General features: G+C 46.6%; 1 protein-coding gene across 13 annotated transcripts in view; it reads left to right on the top strand.

Moving 5' to 3' along the window:
- JARID2 (jumonji and AT-rich interaction domain containing 2) overlaps window positions 1-22712 on the top strand; it is a 230442-nt gene that overhangs the window by 114638 nt on the left and 93092 nt on the right. The window contains exon 1 of one of the 13 annotated variants that reach the window (XM_086370208.1): window positions 15822-15841. The exons of the other annotated variants lie outside the window; for them this stretch is intronic. The gene's annotated coding sequence lies outside the window, so the exon portion shown is untranslated. Of the gene's footprint in view, window positions 1-15821; window positions 15842-22712 lie in introns of those variants that run through there. 13 annotated transcript variants of the gene reach the window in all.

Here is a 22712-nt window from a genome sequence, read left to right as displayed (position 1 = left end):
TTACGTGCTCCTGCCTTGCTAGTCAGTGAATGCACATTCCATTCTTCTGGTTGCTTTGATCAAAAGCTTGGAGTTCCCTGGTACTTCTCTCTCTCTCCTTTCCTCCGGATTTCACAACCCCTTTCATCCTAAGCTCACAGTATCTTCTGCAATTGACTTTGTGCCACTGCTACTGGTACACACCTCTGGTTTGGGCTGAGACCCCTAAAGCTGTCTTTATGAAGCTCTTCTGCCTTTTCCCTCTCTCTAGGCAGCAGCCAGTTCTTTGTAAGCAGGAATCGGCATGTGCCATGTCCCGCGTTGTGCCCCCATCTCTCAGCGTGGAAGGCAGACATCCTCACCCTGGACGCCGGATGTGGTCCTCCAGCATCTCTCTGGTCCTGCGTGCCTGTCTCTCCCTCACCCCCGTCTCACCTAGTCTAACCTTCCTGCTGCGTTTAGCAGTGTACTCTTGCCCTGGAATTGTGTGCTTGCTGATGCTTCTATTTAGAATACCTGTGTGACTGTAAGTACTTTGAGGGTCAGGGTCTTGGTACTGGAGATTCTTCAAGCGCCATACAAAAATTGTGCCTTTGCCTGTTGCCCTTTAGCTCCCGACCTTGTAATGTTTTTTCTGCGTCGACTCTCTCCCTGCCTGGCATTGCATTGTTTGTTTATTACAAGCTCTCTCCCTGTAGTAGGTGGTGAGTTCCAGAAGGGAAAATCTTCATCCGTGTTGATGGCTGCTGTGTGCACAACTCCTGGGTGCTCTGTAGAGCGAGTGCTCACCTACACACTGGCTGTGTCCCCGCCCCCTGCCCGTCACCCCTCAGTCCCATTGTGGACATGCTCCTCTCTGTTCAGGGTTCTCCAGACTTCATTTTTGAAATGGCATGGACCTTGACCTCTAAGCCCCTCGCCCCGGATCACAAGCCGTGTCGTTTCTTGTTACCACAACGCAGAGTTATTCATAATTGTCATGTGTTTATAAGTCTCATCATCATAATTCTTGGAATTGGGTCACCCCTTTACCCTTTCTTTCTGAACCACAGTTGTTGAATGCTTGCCTAGGTACAAGATACATTGATTGGTAATTTTAATTTAAAATTGGGCTTTCTTAGGAAATAAGTTACTGCTTTTAATTCTCATAACAGTGTTTTACTATTATAACTTTGCGGGTTTGTTTAGTGGGCCTCATATATGGAAAGCAACATGTGTAAAGCTAGGTAGCTGAGAAATGGTTAAGTCAGGATCTGAACCCAGGACTCCTGAATCCAGATCTTGCCCCCACCTTTAAAAAAAAAAAAAATAAATTTGAGGCGGTCTTTACACTGTGAAATTGCCTCTCTTAGTGTGCAGCTCAGTGAGTTGCCAAATGTACATACACCCATGTGTTTAGTGCTCCACTGTTGATCCAGGACTTTTCCAATCCCCCCCAGAGGATGGCCCTTCCAGTTCATTTACTTCTTTAAAGAGTGTTCGCAATTGGTGGTTTGTCAGCCTGGCTATCTCTGTATTTAGCAGCTTTTATGACTTTATATGAGTTTGCGACCTTTGCCCAGAATGTGCCAGCTACTGGACAGTGTCTGTGGAGACTTGAAGGTGCCTCAAAGCCAGAGGCACACGTGTGTCCATTGAGCAGCTCCTGGAGGTTTTGAGCTTGAATAGGGACCCCATGGTCGGACCGGCTCACGGCCGACGCTCACCATCTCATGGTGGTGCTAGTGGAGTCGGATTCCCCACCCTAAACCGGCATCACAGTTTTTGTCTGAGCTGCCGTGCATGCCCAGACCAAGTGGGCTTTGAGAAGCTTGCTTCTCACTGCCTTCTGTGTGGCCTCTCTCGTGGCACCCCCACCGGCCCCCTTTGTGTCACTGTTTTTAGTCTAAGGATACTCAGCCTTGATGTTAATAGTTCAAGATATACTGGAACTTGCGTTCAAGACCTTGCTTTTCTTCAAAAGCAAGCTAAAGGGGCGTCTGTAAGTCATGTTCCTTCTCTGCTAGTACAGTGTGTTTTCAGTGAGATTTCTTGTGAGGACCCCATGACCTGCCTGGTGGCCGTGAGGATGCAGAAACATGCAGCAGCAACACGGTGGGATGGCCGATTCTGTCTGTTTTCTTGTGGCTGTGGTGTAAGTCTGTGTATTAGTCATCTGGTGCTGCCTGAAGACAGTACCACAGACTGGGTGGCGTAAAAAAGACAGAACTGTAGTTCTTAAGGTTCTGGAGGCTGGAAGTCCAAGATTCAGGGTTCCAGGCACTTCAGTTCTTGGTGAGGCCTTGCTTCCTGGCTGAGAGAGAGAGTGCTTTGGTTTCTTCTCTTCCCCATTTTATAAGGACACCACAGCCCAATCAGATTAGGGCCCCACCCATATGACCTTGTTTAACCTTCGTCACCTCTTTACAAGCTCAGTCTTCAGATGTAGTCACATTGGGTGTTCGGGTTTCAGTAGGATTTTAGGGGGGAGTCACATTAGTTTTGTAACAGTCTTGTATTTGGTAGGGATTTGTGATGGGGACAGTTCTTTAATTTTAGATTAAGTTAATTTCCTTGGTAATCTGCTCCGTCTTTCTCTTTGAGACTGTAACAATTTCTTGGCAAGTCAGGAAACTCTGAGGGCTGCTTGACCTCAGAAGACACTGCTCCTCTCAGTTGGGTGGAATTCTTGACCATGTTTTTACTGAGTGGTTGCTCCCGTCAGACCACTTGGATTGGTCCAAGTGCTTTACTTCACTGGGGGTTGAAGCATGGCTCACCTGCACCAGGAGCTGCCTTCCGAGGCCGGGGCCCTTACAGAGGGCAGACAAGGTGTTCTGTGGGCTCTGAGGGCTGCGGAGGGGACTGGCAATTGAGACTGCCTAGGAAGGACGCTTCTATCCTCGAGTTTGAAAAAACTCATAGGATAATTTGAAGTTGGGGGATTCCTATTTGTAGGACATTTATCCATCCTATGTGTCTGAATGTTATGCCCTAAATGTAATTTAGGGCAGTGCTTTCCAGGTATGTTAAATTCTCAGCAAGTATGGAAAGGAGGGCTCCGTAGGGTCACCAGATAGGGCTGCACTCAGCCAGAGGACATCTGCTCGTGCAAGGGGTTTTCCTGTGTCCATTCCTGTCAGTCGGTGACAGCTCCCACCTCTTACTGCTTGGAGAAGGGCCTCGTGGGTTTTCTAAATCTTACACGTTTCATGATTTGAATCTTGTGATATGTGTGTGTATGCAGTTTATAACTGCTATCAGATCGACCACAGTGGACGCTTGCAGTTTCGCTTTGCTTGTGAATTTCTTAGATCCCATCTTCCCCAGATTTAGAGGACCTTTTAACTTGGTTTTTGAAAATAACCTATTATTACTTGAGCCACATAAAATGTTTAGAGTCCTGTCCAGCGTATATTTAAAGCCAGGAGAGTGATAACTGGATATGCTTTGAGGGAAATTACCATACAGGCCACAAATCCCTTAATTTAGAATTTGTTACTTAATCTCACCTGCTGCCAAATCTCATATATCCTTCTGGCTTTCTCCATGGTCTTTAAGGTCCTTCTGCAGAGTCCCAGATTCAGCTTCTCTCGTTCAGGAGGTTTGGGGACAATGAGGGAAACAGGGACTGTTCTGTAACCTTAGTCCCGCCTCTGCAGGCGACACGTCACCAGCGTCAGCTTGGCCTGTCAGCCAGGCTGTCCCTGTCTTGTGCCAAGGAGAACTTTTAGGGCTCCTCGTGCCGGACGCCCTGGGACCTGGGCCCCCCTCTCTGCACCGTCCCCTGACCTGTCACTGGTGCACTTGGCTCAGTCACACCTTGGAGGTAACAAATCAGCTCCGTGTGGACACGGACGGGGCCTCTTCCCAGCTGCCCTGCCCTCCCCTTGTCTTCTGGGTTATTTCTTAACCAGGTCTGTGCCTCCCTTTGGCAGGTAGGTGGGCATCCTGGTCACGCTTGGCACCTGGTCTTGATGACAGGGGACGCCATCTGGGCTTGAGACTCCAGGCCAGCTTGTGGCGGTGTCTGAAGTGGCAGCTTCCTTCCCGTTTTCCAGGGCTCTGCCTTCTGATGCGTGAAGGCAGCCCAAGGTCTCTACATCGGAAACGTTGAACTATTGTTTCTGACTCTGTCCTCCTTTCCCAAAAGATTGGGTGTTTGTGAAGGGCCTCACTGAATGCACCTTGCTTCCTATCTTCTAGAGGGCTGAGGAGTCCTCTTCAGACATCATCTGGGTGGGTGACATGCCAGTGGGACGTATTCCAGAATATTCCGTCTTGGCATGCAGGCGGGCCTGCTGGTTTCCAGCAGAAGCTGAGCTGCAGATTGCCCAGCCTGTACCCTAGTGGCTTTCCCCGTCTCACTCAGTCCTTGACCTGACTTTAGACAACCCAGGCTGTTTGAAAAGGGCCTTTCCAGTCAACTCGGTTGGAAAGTGCTGCAGTTGTAAAGGGTGAGCTGGAAGCTTCTCAGCTGGCACTTTCTGAATTCCTCAGAGGAAAATATTGGCACACACTCCACTCTCTGCCTGAACCCTCCTTATAAATCGAGAAGCCAAGAGTTAGGAAGCACAGGGCCAGGTCGAAGTGAGTATGTGTTTGGGGGTTGGGGGGGAGGTACCATGTTGTCATCCAAGCCGAGAGAGCTGGCTGGTTCCTGATAACAGTCCCGTATACTTCCTCTTTCTCCCCATGTTTTGATGTTAATTTTCCTGCCACTGAAAATAGAAGTGTCTAGTGAATGCAATTTACAGTGTTTCTTTTTTTTTTTTCTGGAGAGCCTTTTCTGCCGAAGATGCAAGTAGTGTTTTTTGCTTTGTTTTTTTTTCCTTCTCTTTTATGATTTAAATGAGAAGGAAGGTGGTAGGCTGCTTTATTCAACAAGTGTTGCACCTTTTAAGGAAAGTTTCCTTTTTTCCTTTTTGGCTTTTTTTCCTGTGGTTTCAGGGGACAAGGTGCTGAGATAAGAGGCAGGCGCTCGCCATTGATTTATTAGCCTGTTTGTTACCATCTGTCTGCCTCGCACTTCAGTCTGTTGATGGAAAGCCCGATGCGAACGTGCCATGGGGCTGGAGAGATTTCCATCTTCCCAAGTTGTCTGTCTGACTGCAGAGCCTGTGTAATCACGTCTAGCCAGGCCCCACAGGAGCCTGTGATGTGGCGAGTAACACTCGGGAGAGCGTTGGATTAGTTTCTCTATCCAGCCTTGGACATTCCTACCGCTGCAGACGAAGGTCCTGCAAGGACACTCTCCAGCCCTGTCCACAGGGTCAGCCAGCACACTCTGCTCCCTCCTGGGGTCTCCCCAATGGAAGAATTCCAAGGGAACAGGTTAAGATTGCCATCAAGTGGCTACTCTTGGTAGTGATGGGAGGCTGTACCGGCCACCACCACAGTCTCCTCCGATTTCTTAGCCCTTTTTTGAAGCAGATTCACAGTTAAGAGTGCTTTCCGGCTGAGGAACTGACTGGTTTTCTTGGTGGGTGGTGGGCAGGGTGCGCTCAGTGCATCTGCAGATGGTACGGCCCCAGTGAGGATCACACATCAGTGTGCCCCACAACCACGCCGTCCCGGGTAGACGCTGAGGCTGGAGCCGGCCCTGGTCTGAGCTCAGGGCCCTGGAGCTACGAATGCACACGCTCCAGAGACTTCCTGGAGAGAACTGTTGGGCATTCATTCTCCCACCAGTCCTGGGCCAGGAGGCCACAGCCCTCCAGCTTTTCTCGTGGAAATTGGCAGAAGAGGGTCATGCCGTCGTCCATGAGTGGGTGGCTCACAGTCCCGCCAAGGGTGAAGGAACTAGCAAACCTGCTTTGGTCACTCTCTCTTGGCTCCTGCTCAGTTGTTTCCCAGCTCTGTCAAGTGGAGGAATAATTTTTTTTCCTCAGAGGCAATATTCTCAGGAGTAATGGGATGATTTATTTAAAGTCCTTAGTCCCTGGCAGGAAGGAAGCATTCAAAGGGCAGTTGTTATTGAGGTTCTAGATGTACATTACCTAACCACTTCTCATAAAAGCTGTAGCTGGGTCATAAAACAGCATACTTAAGGGACTGTGTTAAAATTGGTTTGCTTTGTTCCCTGGGTGCCAGCATCCTGTAATTAGACCTCTCCCTAGAACTTGGGGAGTAGAAACCCTGACCAAGCTTGAAGGAAGTGACCCGTTTTGCTTTCCCCAGCAGGTCATTCCTCACTGGTGGGAAACCTCGTATGTGTGTGCGCTCAGTTGTGTCCGACTCTTTGTGACCCCATGGACTGTAGCCCGCCAGACTCCTCTGTCCATGGGATTTTCCAGGCAAGAATACTGGACAGGGTTGCCCTTTCCTTCTCTAGGGGATCTTCTCCAACCCAGGGATCGAACCTGCATCTCTTACGTCTCCTGCTTTGGCTGGTGGATTCTTCACCAGTGAGTCACCAGGGAACCCCATTGGGAAGCCTGTGTAGTAGGAATAGTGAGAGTTTATATGGGGGGGAATGCCCCTACCTGGGCACAGAACGCTGGATTCTGTAGTCTCTGAGGAGCCTGAGAGGGCTCTTTCTGAGCTGGCACGTGATAGGTGGAAGAGAATGGATCTGTGCCAGCTGTATTGGGGGGCAGAGACCTAAGGCAGGCAGAGGGAAGATGACTGGAGTGTCCAGGATGGAGGCTAAACTTAGGGCAGAGTCAAGGGAGAAAACTCTTAGGGCTCTGTATTTTCAGCAGCCTTTTAGAAGGGATAGAGGTTATGTTACACTGCAGTCTGTCAAATTAGCCCCAAATGCCTGGATTCCAGCCATTGAAAGCAATATTGGATGCGGCAGAAAGTTGATTGGTTGTAATATGCACTGTCATGGCCCTGTCATTCTGGTCCTACCAGTAACTGGGTATCGCTGTGAGCAGTCATCCTTTCTCTGGTTTCCTCCTTCAGTAAAAGAAAACCCTTGCCACCCCTTGTCTGTCTCGGTTCTGTTTTAGCGATGGGTGATGACAGGATGTGTTTATGGCAGGCTCATGTTCTTCCAGCTCACTCGATGCCCTGAGACATTTGGAGGTCTTTGCAGAATTCGGAGGGGTGTGGATCGGAGGTAGTAATGTGGAGGAAATGTGCTGGAGGGCGGGGTGTGTGTCCTTCCCCACCCACGTCTCTCCGGGCCCACAAGAATGCAGGGTGATGGTTTCTCTCTGGAGGTCTCCTGTGTGTGTAGGAACTGAGGCGGCGAGCCCAGAGTCCTCTGTGGGTTCACACCTCTCAGAGCCTAGAGCCTGGAGGGTAGCAAGATTGAGTCCTAACTCAGAACCGTTTCATGTGACACTCTTAGTTGATGCTTGCTGACCTTTCACCCTTAAGCTACAACAGGATCTCCTAAAACCATTTGTGATGAAAAAAAAAAAAAAAAAATCCCCCTTTGGTGCAATTGCTTCGCACAGAGAAAGTTTTTCTACAGTTCTTAGTTTTCTGAATAAGCTTGTGGCTTTTGAGTAGTCCCAGCCTCGTTTTCCCTTCTCCCCTCCTGCAGGAGCCATCTGTGCTGCCTTGGAGGGGGTTTGTCGGCTCCTGCTCTGTTTGCCCCTCCCCTCCTTGACGCCTGAAAAGAAGTCCCGTCTGTCTGCCATGCCCTGGGTGTGCTGGGCCTGTGTTCTTAGCTCCTAGCAGAGAACAGCACAGAGACGCAGAGGCTGCGGCTGCGTCCCGAGACTAAGTGCATGGAAAGGCTACAGATCAGCACTAGCCAGGGGAGCTCTCAGCGGTGATGGAGACGCTTCATGTCTGTGTGGCAGCCACCAGTCAGTTAGGACTCTTGAGACCTAGCCCTAGCTGGTCTGGCTAGTTTCAGTTAATTTTAAAAGCCACGTGTTTGTGTGTTTGTGACCAGAGTCTACCAAATTAGACCGTGAACTTAGGAGAGAGGGTGAGCAAAGGAGTGAATTTCTTCTGTCTTCCTGCTCCTGTTGTTGTTTTTGGCTGAAAGTCCTTTTACATACCCCGTGTCCTCAATTTCAGAAACACTCCCAGCAAAGTGAAATGATAGTAATACTTGTTTCAGATGCCTCTTAGTGTTTTGGGCAGCTTCAGGAGACCCTTGCCCATGGTATTAATGTCACAAAATTTGTATTGTCCTTGACTTCAATACAGCAGGTCTATCACTGGCTCCAAAACCCCTTTCTTGTTCTTATGTGCCTCTTAATCTAGGTTTTCTGTTAGCATCGCGTAAGTAATGTCTAAAATAGCTGCCTGTTTTCATTAATCAACTTGTCTTGTGGTTGGGTACTGCGTCTGTGATGGCAGCAGTCCTATTTTTCTTGTGATACCATTTAAATAACTCTTAAGATTTCCTTTTGCTTTTGTATTTAAAGAAATTGATTTTGACTCTGGAAATTTCAGAAATTTATGAAGATTACCTCTGGGGAGAATCCTGCTTTTTGTTACTAGTTTGTTTTATTTTCTCTGGTCTGCTTTCTGGACATTTATATTTTTTAAACACAACTTGTTTAAAATTGTTTTCTGTATGCAATGGAATCTCTACAGTTTAAGTTACACTTTCTTTCCTCATGTTCCTAAGTGTTTGAAAATGTGATTTTTAAAAATCTTGTGTAATATTTAGTACAGTCGTGTTCCATATTGAGCATTAGTCTTTAGTATGATACATGATACCTTTAAGGAAAATACCATGAAGAATATAAGAAAACTGTTAATAGTGATTGATGTAATTTCACCTTATAAAAAAGAGAAGGATTACAGTTGTGGTTTTTACTTAAAATTATTAGTCACAAACCGAGTTTATCAAAATTAGAGTATAAAAGATAAATACTTTGAGGAATACACAGAACAACTTTACAGGTGTAAATAAATTATTGTCTCCATTTCTTTTAAAAAATCATTAAAAGGTTAAATATGTATAAAACATAATGTGAAGGTTACTGTTAAATTTTTGAAAGCTGTAATTTAATTTCACCTGAAAACCTGAAGTTAATTCTTGAAAATTCTTTAATTTTGATTCATGAATGCCAGCAAATCAAGTGTATTATAAATTTCACGAGGCATTCCTGGCAAAATACGTTTTAAACACAGAGAGATAAGTATTTGACATATTTTCCTCTCTAGGAAGAAAAGCGGAGGGTTGCCTTTGAAAGCTTGGTAAGATGTAGAATGTGGCCCCCTGAGGTAACAAAGAGTGCTTCAGGCTTATAAAGACCCTGAGATGGCCTCAAAAGAAGCACCTTATGTTTTCAACAGGATTCATTCGTCCTGAGCCACTTCTCTAGGCTTATGCTAGATTTTGAGGGCTATTACAATGAGCAAGACTAAATCCTCTTGGTCAGGAACCTGACAATCAGGTACGACATTGAATAGCACCTGTAGAGCTGGTGACACTGTCAGCAAAGGCTGAGCAGGAGGGGCTGCAGGAACTTCCTGGGCAGACAGAGGAGAGACTACCGCAAAAGAAGGAATGGTATGTGCAAAGGTACTGAGGCTTGGGAGTGCAGGGAGTGATGAGAGCATGTCGTTGGCCGCGCGGGACTCCCCCAAGCCAGCTACTCCATTGCCTTCATGGACCATCATGGGTTGTCCATGTTGCCAGGTTTGAAAACCAAAGCACTGATAGCCAGTCATGGTTTAGAAAGCTGATAGAGGAAAACTTTGTTTCGTTAAAAAAAAAAAAAAAAGAATTTAAACCAGTAAAAGAAGCAACAAAATAATAAAGATGAACTACATTGAAATCCTTGCACAAAAATTCTTGTTTCTGTTTAATTTCTTCGTACTACTTCCTAGAAGTGAAATTGCTAATATAAAAATTGTCATCCCTTTATCAGTATGTTGCCATACTTGCGGTGTGTGAGGCTGTGGGCTTTGTCAGTGTTGTGATCTGCCTCTTCTTGGTCTCAGTGCTGTTCAAACAGCGCTTTCTGTTACTCTTTATTCTTAAGGAGGTAAAGTGGCCATGTTGTGATTCTCATTGAATTCTACTTAATACTACGGTGATTAATTTTCAAAATCATAGTTTTGATAATCTTTAACTTTGCATCATTTCTCTGTCTACCTTTTCAAATCCATTATCTGAATCATTAAAAAAAAAACACATTAGGGACTTCCCTGGTAGCCCAGTGGTTAGGGATCCGCCTTGCAATGCAGGAGACACTGGTTCAATCCCTGGTTGGGGAACTAAGATCCTACAAACTGCAGAACAACTAAGTTCTTCCACCACAGGTAAAGATCCTGCATGATGCAATGAAGCAAAATAAGTTTAAAAATGTTATCTTCTGTTTCTTTTTACAGTCAAATAATTAAAAGTAAATATTACCACAAAAATTGTATTTCACTAGCACCAAAGTTTTATTAAGTGAAAGTCACTCTGTCACATCTGATTCTTTGTGACCCCATGGACTGTAGCCCAGCAGGCTCCTCTATCTATGAGATTCTCCAGGCAGAAATACTGAAGTGGATAGCCATTCCCTTCAGATTGAACTCAGGTCTGTTGCATTGCACGCAGATTCTTGACCATCTGAGCCACCATGGAACCCCTTATTAAGGCATGTAGGTAGCCTTTCATAAAGCACTCATCATGTGCCATTGGTACTTAACATCTTAAACCACTGTTGCCCTTATGGCCATTTAACAGGTAAGCAAAGTGAGGCACAGAGAGCTTTCGTGAGAGCTTAAGGAGAGTTAGGGTTAATGGGAAGTAAAACTAAGATTAGAACCAAGCAACCTTGTCCAAATTACGATATATGTGCTGTGAATCAGTAAGGTTTTTAGTGGTTTAGATGCCCAAATAAACCTTTTTTTTTTTAATTTAAAAAGTCTGATGGAACATTTTTTCTGGTAGCTTATCAATTTGAACCTCCTGGTTTAATTGTAGTCGCATTTCAGTGGTATTAGTGACTAAATCCATTGCGACCAAGTTTGCTTCACTAGTTAATATACAGTCATCCAACCCAGTTCTCCTGTGTTCTTGTAATTATTGGTATTATTTTATAATTGTACATTGTGGCCTTGAAGTCACGTTGGCTGTAGGGCCAGCCACATGCATTACACAGTTGAGCGCTGTTGGTGCTTCAGGAATTAGCAAGCCCTCTTGGAAGGGGTCCAAGTCAGACTCCGTATGTACTTAATTCTGGTTGGTATACTGCCAGTGTCTTAACTTTGATTTAAATACAATTTTAACAAGTAATGTTTATTATTAACATAATGACTGCTGCAAAGTGCCCACACTTCAATAGTATTTTTGAAAGTCAGATATTGGCACAGTGGATCATTTTTCTGTATTGGCTTTTTAAAAATTATTATAATTTAGGTGATATGATCCATACTGTGTAAGTCAGCTCAGCTAACAGAGAAATATCTTTGGACACATGGCTAATGCAATGCGCTCATTAAAACCCTCTTATTTCCTAGACTTCATGGACACCGCCACCTTTATTATGCCGTCCTCTCACAGGGAGACCCACTCTACCCTGCCTTCCTGTTTAAGTATTTTTGGTAAATTGCTGTTCATAGCACATAACTCAGGCAGTAAGGTGCCCCCGTCATGTGCCGTAGCTTAGATAGGTAGGGAATTGGAGCGCTTTTGGAGGTCGATCATGGGCGGTAGGGAGTACCCCAGGGTTTGCTCTAGCTGTGACAGGCTTGTCTTTCCTGTTTGAGGTGGATCCCAGCCCTCAATATCGGCTGACTTCCTTGATTGGATACATGAATAAAATAAGGTCTTAATGCTTCTGAGGCAGCAGGTTCTCTTAATTAGCACAGGGTATTATTAGATATCCAAATTTGATTAAGGCAGCAAATGAATTGTTCTTTCCAATTTTGTCCACCTCCAAGATTTGGGGTTTGCTTCAGCTGTGTATTTTTTAAAATGCTGAGTGCAGCTGGTGGGCTGCTGGAGTTGGCCCAGCTCATTTTGGTTGTGCACGTAGGTGGGTCTTTAATTCTGAGACCTCAGATGTCCTGGCATTGAGGCAATAATCGGGTGGAGGGCAGCCTTGTACCTGGCCGGCTGCAGAGCATTTCTTGAGATAGGACATCCTTTCTGAAATTCTGATCTCTTCTAAAGTAGCAATTGAAGTGACTAGTACTCTGGAGTCTTGAGTATTAAGAGGTCTTCATATTTAAACAATTGGAAGTTCAGTGATCCATTGCTGGTACACAAGGAAAAACTGACTTTGGAAACCAGTTTGCTGTTAACGTATAAATTTGAATATTTGTGTACCCAAGAATTTGTAGTAATTTTTACTCTTAGTTGTGTATCTCAGAGGAACCGTAGCACTTGCTTGGTGGGGGACAAGTAGAAGGATGTTTGCAGCGTGGTTCATGATAGCAACAGATCAGCAACACTTTAAATGAACAAGAGAATCAAAATAAATTGTGGAATATCCATACAATGGGGCTACCCAGGTGGCATGGTGGTAAAGAACCTGCCTGCCAATGCAAGAGATGCAGCTTTGATCCCTGGAGGAGGAAATGGCAGCTCGCTTCAGTATTCTTGCCTGGGAAATCTCATGGACAGAGGAACCTGGTGGGCTATAGGTTCCATGGGGTCACAAAGAGTCAGACACGACTGAGTGAGCACACACACATACACCATACAATAGAGTGTGATAAATCATGGTGAAAATGACGGGACAGAAGATAAACAGAATCATGGTGGGATCTTACTTAGTAACCTAATGTTCAGCTGGAAGAAAAATCTTCTTGGGCTTAACATGGTATGATAGCCTTTTTGTGAAGCTAGTAATTGTGCCCAGTAAAATAATATACTATTTAGGCATGCATATTTGTGCTGTAACTTTAATAAGGTAGGGGGAAGCACAATAGAGACTATTTTAGTGATTGAGTTTGCAGATTTTCTCTATTTTATCCAAGTTGCAGAAAAGGGGTCTCGACAGAGTTGCCAGTATTGAGGGGAGTCTTGTCTTCATTTAAGAATTGAGACTTCCTCTGATCTTTGAATGTTGCAGCTTAGCTGGTGATGCTGTCAATCATACTTTGAATAAAGAAACAGTCATTGCCAGTCTCCCTTTCTACCCTCCCCTCTTAACAGAATTTCAGTACTGAAAGTTGTGATGCTGCTGTGAAGCTGAAATTCGCTCTCAGTGTTCTTGTGTATCTCCTGGAGGATGCTGGTCCTTCTAGTCTGTCCGGTGCTGAAGATAGCTTTCCTCTTTGGTAAGACCGTGTTTTAGCCGAACAGTCCAAAACCTACTGAAGTTTACAGCCAGGAGTTTTCCCAGGTCCTGTTCCCGACCCAGCAGCAGAGCACAGGCCAGAGTGGATACACAGGGCTGGCTAAGCACGTCTTTTAGGGAATAAATCCCTAGTGTATAGTCTGATGAATTTGAGCAAATTCTGGGAGAGAGTGGAGGACAGAGGAGCCCAGCATGGTGCATTCCATGGAGTCACAAAGAGTCAGACACAACAACAAAAAGTGCATCGTCAGATGCTGCTATGCTTTTAGAAGTAAGAGCAGTCTGGGGCCCAACATCCTGTTAAAGTGAAAGTGTTAAGTCTCTCAGTCATGTCCCACTCTTTGCGACCCCATGGTAGCCAGCCAGGCTCCTCTGTCCATGGAATCCTCCAGGCAAGAATACCAGAGTGGGTTGCCTTATCTTTTTGACTTTAAATACCTTGTTACTTTTTCAGTTGATTGGAAGAGGAAGCCTGGGAGACTAGAGATAGGTAAAGAGCAGCGAGCCCTTACGTACCCACAGGGCTGTGTCTGAGTGGTCAGAGTTGGGGTGTTAAGCGTAACCATTATCCATTCATGACCCTCAAGCTTCATTTCTGACTGATTGGTTATGTCTTGTGGTTTGTACTTTCTTACTAACATTTTTTCAAAATTTCCATAATATCCAAATCAATACCTGCCTCATATCTCCTTTGCAGTTCTCCCTTTTGGGTGCTTTTGATCAGGGAAGGCCACTAAGACAAGTCCCCATACAAAGAAGAGGGACGAGCCAAACAGTCACCCCTTAAATGTCCTTTAATGGACTGTGTATGACTTATGCTGCAGTGGGATACACGCCAAACAGTTGTTCAGCATAATAGGAATAGATTGCACTGGAGAGAGCTGAATGAGGGTCTGTTCTGGGCTCACACTGGGCGTGTAATGGTTGCAGAGGCTTTTCCAGCCCTCTATCCTACAGGGAGTTTGTCATGAGGTTGTTCTGGTGTGTTAGCTTGCCCCTGGCCCCAGAAACCCCAGGTTCTTGGATGGCCTTCTGCTTGTTGAGGATTTACTCACCGTGCTTTTGGTTAAGAACCAGACCTGCAGAAGCTTCAGTTGACATATCTGTAAAGTGGGGGATTGTACTAGATTATCTCTAAAGGCGTTGCCTGTAATTTTGGTTTTAAAGTGGTGGAAATTGAGTAGAGGTTTGGGCCGACCATCACCTGCCTCCTGACGTTTTTTGTTTGAAAGTGAGGCAGGTCGAGATGCTGTGGTCATTTATGAAACAGAGCGGACAAAATGCATAGTCACTGGCCCTGCCACCAGGACAGATCTGCTTCTAGGGTTTTTTGAAGACTGAATAACTTGACCTATGTATGTAAAGCCCAGAAGGGTCTCAGTCAATAGTTAACAGCAGCCACAAGCTGAGAGTAGGAAGGAGTAAGGGCATTCCTTCCCCAGCTCCCTGGGTGAGCCTGCTGGTGAAGCCTTCAGTGCCATGTGGCCTCTCTGAGGGTGTCGACCATCTTCTTCCCCTCTGGAGAGGCATAACGAGGAGAATGTGGGCTGGTGTTCAGAGCATGTGCTTTGGACGTGATAATTGCCAGCTGAAGTTCAAAAGCTTCAAAAGCTTTGACTTTAACAATCAAACAGCTTATGACATAGGGAAGGAGATGCGAGCTGCAGTTATCTGGGGCCAGGGAGCTGGCCAGCCCTGCTGGAATCCTGCCTTTTTCACCCCTCTCGGCAGCTGCCAGGCCACAGAGCCCGTTTTGTGAAAGATCCTCAAGGAACAATGAGGGAAAACAGCTTCTGTTTTATTAGATTAGATGAATTTATGTGCCTGGGGGTGGGGTGTCCAGGCGCTGGGGGCGGGGAGGGCAGCCGTGGCCCATGCGGTCATCACTGAAGTGATGGAGCACCGGGGCAGCAGGATGGGAGGGAGGGGGCGCGCGGGATGGAGGAGGAGGAGCTTGTGGGAAGAGATTTCTGCAGTCTGTCTGGAGAGCTGCCCAGGCTTCCTAGCCAAAAAAACAAATAAAAATAAATAAAAAGCAAGTGCTGAATGACACAGATTATGATATTAAAAAAAGGATGCCATTGAAAATATGCTAGGACCCCGCGGCTGGGCTGGGGAGGGGGAAGCGTGTGAGCGAGGAGGGGTGGTGGGGCGGGGGCGAGGAGGGGAGAGCAGTCTGACTCTGGGCACAGAGAAGGGTGGACAGTTAAACTGCTCCCATCCAATGGGTCCACCCGCCCCCTCCGTCCCCCCCACCCCCCCCCCCACCCCCATCCCGCCTCACACCATCTTAGAGATCCTAAAAATAAGGATTTGTCTGCATTGCAGGTTGAGGAAATTACAGGGTGAAAAGCTATTTGAGCCTTTCCTTTTTCTCATTCTAATTCATCAGGAAGGGGTGGGGGGGAAGCCCCAGACCCCTCCTCTGTGGTGTTAGAGTCTCTCGCAGCCACATAAATAACCTTCCCTCGCGGCGCCTCCCCTCCCCCCGGCCGCGCGGAATCTGCACTGGCGGAATCCGCAGGCGCCCGCCTTACGTGCAGGGGAGGATTGTTGACAAGCGCTCCGAGCCTGCCTCGCGCGCGCCCTCCCCCTCCCTCCCGTCCTCTGTCCTCCTTCCTCTCTGTCTCTCTGCAATGATCCGGCTCTGAGGATGGCTGCTCCACGGGTCTGTCAGGTGCAGTTTTTGGTGGCTTATCTTGAGGAACCTGGGATAGAAGGTCTGTTCCTATGAATAAAATAAAAAACCAAATCGCTCTAGATTTGTTTCAGGCTGCTGTGGCTTTTGTTGGAGAAATAGGCCTTTTGTGGGTTTCCCTGCTGGGGTCCTGATTAAATCCATTATGGATGGCAAGGTGCTGTATATATATGAGAGTATGTTTAAAAAAAAAAAGTGTTGTGATTTGCTTAATATTACTATTCTTTCGGCTTTGGTATCCTCCCTGGGGGCAGTGGTGGCTCCTGCAAAGGCACTGTGGAAATTTACAAGAGAGAATTCATGTCGCTCTTAAAGCATTGAGCTCTGTTGACCATTTTGGCCAAATCTGCAGTTTTAGTCAGGCTTGTATGGATCTCGACCTTTCTCTGGGGACTGAATTGCCATCCAGTGATGGCTGGCCCCCTTTATTTTATTGCTAGTTGCTCTAATCATTTCCCAGCGTTTAAAAATAGATGTTTGATTATAAATTAGTTCATCCTCTGCCATAGCTTTGGTCTCCTTTATAAACAGTATGCATGGTTCTCATTTCCCTTCATACTTTCTTTCTCCGCCTCTTGTCCTCTTTTCCTTGAAAAATGGAGGAAACTGAGGCACATAAACAGAGACTCAGTGACTCTAGGTTAGACCCTACAGCTTAAACTTTGAGAGCTCTCGGTTCTGCTCCCACATTTCGTGCATTCACACGTCTGCATAAGTGTAAACACAGGTGAATGTTAGCAGCCGTCAATTTTAGGTGCCTCACGTCTTTGCCTTGTTATTGGAGTTCTGCTTTCTGTACTGTTTCCATTACATTTCAACCCCGGAAAGAAGGCAGCTCCAGGAGGCAGTAGGCCTCTCTGAGCTGGCTTGCTGTCTGCAGATGTTGTTTTTCTTTTGGACTTTGAATATCCCACTTAATCCTTTGTTATATTCATCTGAGAAGTGGGTGTGCAGTTGACTTATCTGTATGTAGCGAGGTATGAGCGCACCGGAAAGCTTATAACAAAGAGTTTAGGACTTGCATGAGGTCTGTTTTATGGGCTTAGGGAATAAAGACTGCCAGAGATGTTTGGGGTGAGGATGTGGCTGTTTACCTTTCTGAATTAAGTTGTCAGGACACTTAAGTGTTTTGAAGTTGTTCCTGTAAGCTAATAACTTTATGGGATTTGTTGATTTGTGTTAAAGCCAGCTTTGTTTAACTTTGTAGAGACTTGTTAATATTGGAGAACTGGTTTCTTTGGGTGACTATATTTTGTGGGGTAAATGTAATGACTATATGAAGCTTTCCTATTCTCTCTCTCCAAATACACAAACACACACAGACATGTTTTAATTATAGGTAGAATGTCACTATCTGGGAACATGCTCTGCTTATGGAAAATCTCCCTTTGAGAAGTGCAAATTACAGGATTTATAAAACGAGATTTTGGCATGTCACCTTATCGGAACAGAAGACTTTGGACATGCTGGTCTTGTTTATCTAAAGAATTTTGATAAAAATGCGCTGGGTTCCCTTCCGCTGTGTCTGCCTCTTAAGTTCCCAGGCTCTGCAGTGGTCCATTGTTCTGCAGCTCATTTTCCACACCAGCCTAAGCCCAACACTGTCTTTAATCACTTCTTTTGAATGTGGAAGGCAATCTTCGACCTCTTGGACGCTCAGCACTGGGCCACTTGTCCAGCACACCCCTTACTTAGCTGACAAGAGACCTGAGTTTCATGTTTTAGGGGATTCCAAGGATTTGTGCTTTTGATGGACAGTTACAACTAGGTTGACTGGTTTTCCATTGTAAACACAGCGAGGTCTCGGGATGGGGACAGGGACCAAGAGAAGGAATGACCCTGAGGTAGGAGGCTAAGGGCGACTGGATGCAGGTAGAGCTTTTCGTCATAGAGCAGTGTGAATGCTTGTATTTCAGTAATCATTTGTACTCGAGACACGGTACCTGTTCTGATTGTTGTGGGAATCATTTGAAGGGTGAAGGATGGGAGGATGGGAGTGTAGGGAGAAGAGCCTTTGCCCTAAAGAAGTGGAGGAGTGGCGCTGGCACACAGGGCCCTGCTTACTGGCATCGTCACCAGAGCCTCAGTAGCTTCTGGGACCATTCAGACACCTTTCCTGGAGATTTTGGGCCCTGCCGGTGGAGGCACTTCTGTGTCCAGTGAAGTTCCGCTGTGGCATTCTGGTCCTTGCTGGAGCCTCTTCTGGGACTCCTGTCGGGACGTGGGAAGGAGAGGTCTTTTGTCTCCTGGTGGTGCTGACCGGTTTGGGGTTTAGTCAGAGCAGGGATCTGGTCCACCTTCTCGTGTGTACTTACGACCTGTCTGCCGGCTTGTTCCCTCGGTACCTTGAGGTGAGGAGCTGCCTCCTGGGCTAGGGTTTCTGTTTGTCTCTCTTCCTGTTCACGTCTCTCAAATTTAGTCATTTGCTTGATTCTGAAAAGAGGAGAAAAGGATGAGGGTCAGATATTTTCCTTGCCTGCCCAGTGGCCCAACTTTTCTGTGACATTATCACTGTCGGGTTTTGAACGAACATCCTTTCTGCAAAGATGTCCAGGAAGGTTTTGTGGAGAAGAAGTCTGGCTGTGAAGGGTTCCGGGGGATTCTGTAACCTGCCTGCTTCTCTGCCTGTCGGTCTATGTGCTTGCCTGCCTATCCATCCATCTTATTTGTCCATCTGTCTGTCTCTTGTATTTATCTATCCATCCTTCCATCCATAACACGCTCTCTCTACTTTCTGTGTGCACTTGCCTCTTGGGGGCTCTTTTGCTGCTGGGGCTGTGTTTTCCTGGCTGGAGTGGGGAATCGTCATTGCTGATCTGAGAGCAGACAAAGGGGCGCCCTGGCCTGTCGGGGGCCATCCTCCTGAGGGAAAGAGCTGCGTGTCCTCCATGAGCTGAAGGAGTAAACCCACTCATCCGTGCTTTGTTGCCCACAAGTGTGGCAGTGACACCATGCCTCAAGACTGTGGTTTGTTCTCAGCCACCTTGGTGTGTTGTGGCGGAGAGGGTGTCAGTGGACCAGCCTGGGCTTCGCTTTGCAGATCCCTCTGCCCTGCTCACCCCCTTCCCGGGACCCCAGGATCAGTCCAAGGCTCAGCTGTTGACCTGAGTGTATACAGTTGGGTTTAAACTACATTTTCATGTTGACTCCGTGGAGCTGGCCCCAGCCAGGTTTTCCCCGGCATCCACATGTACAACGCAAACAATCTAATTTTTCTTTCAAAATTTGAGTGAAAATAGGCTTTATTTTCCACTAATCATGGCAGCAAAACAGACATTCTAAGTACCTCAGAGAAGGTCCTACCTCAGCCAAGGGGGCTGCTTTTATGTCTTGCCAGCCCCCTCCCTCAACAGACACACACACGCACTGCTGCTGCTGCTGCTGCTGCTGCTGCAAATGAAAGCTCTCTTTGGATGCTTGACTGTTTAATATGTAATGTGATACCTTGTCTCGCAGTGACAGGGTGACAGACGGGCATTGGCTCCATAATACAGAATTACCTTTTGTGCATCTCTTCTACAACAAAGCCGAATACACTGACTCTCCCTAATATGCTAATACATTTGGTGTGCTCCAGATGTTTTGGAAGCTCGGGAACAGCTTCAAAGGTCTCCTTGTTTTTCTTTCTCTTTAACCCTTCTCTAGGCCTTGCTTTTGTGAAACGAGAGGCGTTAGATTTTTCTTCCATTGTGTATTTCGTCCTGTATGGGTAGCTAACATGATGACTGGGAAAACTTCTTTGTGTCTAAAACATCATAAAATTAGAAGCACCGCCCAGGCTCATCCCCCCTTTCAGAGTCTGGGACAGAATTTCCTTCTCTGCGTATGTTTCTGTTCTGAAATCTGTAGCTCTCATCGCTGCTTAGCTGAAGGAATCTTTGGCCTCATTTATATTTCAAATGTCCCAGCCCCCTTTATGTTACAGCCAGAGGCAGAAGTTCACGCACACGCACGGGCAGCCCCCAGCACGGAAGCCCCCTTCCTCTTTGCTGCTGCTGTTCCAGGCTTAGCAAGGACCCGTTCGGGTATATTGCCTTGAAAGCCTTTTCGTTGCTGGCTCACGTGGGAGGTGGGGTGCAGAGCTGCTGAATTCTGTTTCCTCTGGGCTCTCAGCTCCTGAGCACGGGCACTGCCCTCGGGGTGGCCTCTGACTCGCCGCCCTGTCAGCTGATGGTGACTTGCCGAGGCTGGAGGCAGTGCCCAAGCCGCCTTTACCGCAGTGACTTGGAATTTTCAGCTCATATTTATTGCTTTTGTGAAAGACAATAGACGTGGTTTAATTTAAGTTCAACCTACTGAATATTAATAGAGGGGAACGAATGCCCGAGTTGGGGGCGGTGCAGAATGTGTGGGCCTTTCTGCTTCTCTGTTTAAGCTTCTCTCCCCACAAAGGTTTGTGTTGATGAGGGGAGGGGTTTGGAAAAATAAAGCCAGTTTGTGTGTTTGAAGGAGGGGATGCTGTTTGATTCTTTCTCATGGACTAAAAATCATTGTAAAAATTGGTGGCAGGGCTTTGTTCCGTTGGGGAGAGGAGAGGCAGCCCGCACTGGCTTGCCTGATGTTCTCGTAATGGCTCTTCTGCCCCATGGCGTCGGGATCCGTCTTGCTGACCTGGCTCTCCTGGATTGGCAGGTGGTACGACTTGGATGAAAACCTTCAAAATGAAATAGGGTAGCCGGCGCACTGGAGACGTGAAGGGTGGGGGTGTGCAGAGAAGAAAAAGCCCAAGTTTATCCAACCATATAGACTGTCTCACTGAAAATAAATGAACACTTTCTCTGTGCTGATGTACAGGCTGGGGTACTCAAATTGAAACAGTCAGTCATATGCAAAACAAGTCAGTCTCGCCCCCTGAAAAGGCTGGAAACAGCCGACATCCCTCAGTTCATAGAATGGGCAAGCAGCATCTTTGCGTGTCCCCCGTTTTCCTGATCTGGAAAGTGAATGACAACCCATCCCTCCCCTAGTTCGGTTGATAGACTTTGTTAATCCTTGAAATGTGGGAAACTTTGGTGTTCTTTCAAGATATCGGTGTGATGAGGGCATGGGACAATGGAGTCAGTACTCTGATTCTTTTTTAATGGAGCTCAGTCTTGCCATAGCATTTCAGAGCATTCTCTTCCTCAGCCTGACATTGAGCTCCCATACAGTCAATTAAAATTGCCCCTTTTCATGTAAAATTTCATAATTCAGTTTCCTTGAATTTGTGCTTGGGCAGGTTTTTTGTTGTTGTTGAGAAGAGAAACATTAAATCCTTGTTCTATATGATGTCTCTAAGATGGTTGTTGTTCATTCGCTCAGTCGTATCCAATTGTTTGTGACCCCATGGACTGCAGCATGCCAGGCTTCCCTGTCCTTCCCTGTCTCCTGGAGCTTGCTCAAACTCATGTGCATTGGGTTGGTGATGCTATCTGACTGTCTCACCCTCTGCTGCCCTCTTCTCCTTTTGCCTTCAGATCTTTCCCAGCATCAGGGTCTTTTCCAGTGAGTCATATGAACACTTCTTTCCCCTCCCTATTATTTTACTTTTTAACCATATTTACCATTAGCAGACTTAACATAGCTTTGTGGTTAAGTATTGTGAGCAGCCCTCTTCCCCTTCACAAGTGATGATCAGAGGTGGAAGAATGAATGCCCCAGCGGAACTTTGGGTTTGGGTGCCTTACTGTGAGTTGTTACGACAGTACAAACATAGTCAGTTTCCTGGGATCTAGTGCAGGCTTCCCCAAAGCTTTACAGTGTCTTAGAGCAACTAGATCTCTTGCTGACTGACTCTTGCTTCCCCATGCAGTAGTGGATCTCAGAATGTGGTCCCCAGAGCAGCCAAAGCAGACAGCATCTTCTGGTGCTAAAAGAGCATGTTTGAAGGGGGCCCTGTGCTTGAACCTCCAGGTGATTTTAACTAGCGCTCCAGCTTGGGGGTTACCGCTCTTCACAGTCTACTGAGGTTCTCCTTACCACTGAACAGCTGAACTTTTCTCTGCTTTACTCTTTCCTTCACTCATTCATGCATGGGCTGCCTGCTCCCTCAGCAGACCTTTGAGACCTTGCTGTGCACCGGAGGGGAGAGCAAGTGCTGGTTCCCTGATTTTGCCCAGCGGCGCCTCCTTCCTGTCTCCTCCGTGTTCCAAACACAGCTTCAGAACGACCCCCTCTTCCTCCTGCACCACCAGCACCACCACTGCCTTGGCTTCTGTTTTTAGGTGATTGCAGATACCAGCTTCGCTCTCTTCGCTTTGCCGTTGGCAGGTTTGCTTGCTCCAGTGATTCATCTTCACTGCCCTCCCCTCTGGCTTGCCCTGCAAGTTCAGGGCTGCATACTGCTAACTGACACACCCAGGTATATCTCCTGTCACCACTAGAATTTAGATTTGCTGGATTATGCGTCTATCCCCAGTGCCCTGGCATATATATGGTAGGTATGCAGAAAGTAGTTATATTTCCTTCCTCCTTTCCTGCTTTATTCTCCTTAAAGTCCTTTTGTACTATTGAAAAATGTGAATTCAACCAGGAATACACTTTTATTTTAGAGATATATGCCCCTTAAATGTTAATTTCATGTATGGTTCCTTAATAAGAGTTTTCATTTCATGTTCAGCATCCTTTTCAGTGTGGTTGTTCATCCATTGGCTTATGTTCTGTCCCTGGGCTGGTTTGCTAATCTGTGTGTATGAGTGTGCTTGTGTCCTCCTGCTGTCTGGGTGGGCTGTTGTGTGGTCGTGTTAACACGTCTGGCGGGGAGGGGGGACCAACTCCAGCCCGTTGCATTTCTGCAGGGCTCTCATTCAGTGCTGATCATAGAGATGTTATTTCAACCACATATGTAGTGTTAGTTTTTAGAGTTGCATTAGAAAATCTTGAAGAAGCGGGTAAGACTAATTTAAATGTGTTTG

This window comes from Bos grunniens, chromosome 23, assembly GCF_055505025.1.
Source record: "Bos grunniens cultivar Pamir isolate PY7600 chromosome 23, Bosgru_T2T1.0, whole genome shotgun sequence".
In the NCBI taxonomy this organism is placed as follows: Eukaryota; Metazoa; Chordata; class Mammalia; order Artiodactyla; family Bovidae; genus Bos; species Bos grunniens.
The sequence above is the reverse complement of the archived record's forward strand: the minus strand, read 5'-3'. Positions and strand labels throughout refer to the sequence as shown.